General features: G+C 43.1%; 1 non-coding gene across 1 annotated transcript; it reads right to left on the bottom strand.

Moving 5' to 3' along the window:
- Positions 1 to 582: 582 nt before the first annotated feature.
- Positions 583 to 686, bottom strand: LOC112773377 (small nucleolar RNA R71). The gene has a single exon (XR_003187930.1). It is a non-coding gene; the product is annotated as a small nucleolar RNA R71 (small nucleolar RNA).
- Between the last annotated feature and the right edge of the window lie 877 nt (positions 687 to 1,563).

Raw genomic sequence — 1,563 nt, 5'->3', positions numbered from 1 at the left:
ACAGGTAGGAGAGGAGAGACATCAACCCCTCCATATACCGAACCAGAGAGGACCCTTCATAGACTTAGAAGGGAAGCAAGAGGGAAGAGAATACTGAGAGAAGAGGAATCTGAAGGAGAATCTGAGGACAATTTTGAGGAAGCTTTAGATCTCAACATGGATAGAGAAGTTCACAACCATGAGAGGGATGATGGAAACAATGCCATTCCTGAGAGGAGGGTTCTTGGTTCATACATAAATCCAACCTCTGGGAATTGTGGTAGCAGCATTCAGAAACCAACCATTCAGGCCAACAATTTTGAGCTCAAACCACAGCTAATATCACTTGTGGAGAATCATTGTTCATTTGGTGGGAGTGCTAATGAAGATCCAAACCAACATCTCACAAAATTCCTGAGAATTTGCGACACTGTGAAGTCTAATGGAGTCCAGGAAGATGCCTATAAACTGCTTTTGTTCCCATTTTCACTTAGGGACAAGGCAGCTAAGTGGCTGGAATCATTCCCAAGGGGGAGCCTAACAACCTGGGATGAGGTGGAAAGCAAGTTTCTGGCACGTTTCTACCCCCCACAAAAGGTCAATAGGCTTCGATCTGAGGTTCAGACGTTTAGACAACAAGATGGTGAAACTCTCTACGAGGCATGGGAGAGATTCAAGAATTTGACAAGGAAATGCCCACCAGACATGTTCCATGACTGGGTGCAATTGCATATTTTCTATGATGGACTTTCTTATGAATCAAGGAAGGCTGTAGACCATTCATCAGGAGGTTCATTGAACAGGAAAAAGACTGTGGAAGAAGCCATTGAAGTGATCGAGACAGTGGCTGAGAATGAGTACTACTATGCTTCAGAGAGACACAACACTAAAGGAGTCATGGAGCTGAACCATGTTGATACAATTTTAGCCCAAAACAAGGTGTTTGCCAAGCAACTAGCAGAGCTCACTAGGAAATTAGAAACAAAGCAAGTGGCTGCAATACACACACAAGATCAAGAGGAAGTAAGCACTGAAGGAGGTGATTGGGAAGAGGCCAACTATGTGGGAAACCAACAAAGGCAATCATATGATCCACATTCCAACACTTACAATCCAGGATGGAAAAACCACCCAAACTTTGGGTGGGGGAACCAACAAACCCAACCACAAAACCACAAACCTTACAACCACAACCAACATAACAATTCCACATACCAAAACTCCAACCAAAGATCATACCAAGCCACACAAAACACTTACTCCCAACCATCATATCATGGCCAAAATAATCAACCTACCCAACCTAATCCGAACCAACAATTTCAAGATCAATTAAACAGGATAGAAGGAATGCTTGCAACCATGAGTCAAGACATAACCGAATTGAAAGCCTTTAAGGAAGAAGTAAATTCTAACCTGCAAAACCAAGGAGCTGCTATCCAGAAGCTAGAAAATCAAATTGTGTATTTGTCTAAGCAAACCCCTGGGCCAAGCGTTTCTCATGCTGCCAAGGCTATTGCAAGGGAAGAATGTAAGGCCATAACCCTCAGAAGTGGAAAGAATCTAAAGGAGATCTCAAAGGAA

Source organism: Arachis hypogaea, chromosome 18 (assembly GCF_003086295.3).
Source record: "Arachis hypogaea cultivar Tifrunner chromosome 18, arahy.Tifrunner.gnm2.J5K5, whole genome shotgun sequence".
Lineage (NCBI taxonomy): Eukaryota > Viridiplantae > Streptophyta > Magnoliopsida > Fabales > Fabaceae > Arachis > Arachis hypogaea.
Note: the sequence above shows the minus strand (reverse complement) of the source record. Positions and strands in the feature narration are given on the sequence as shown.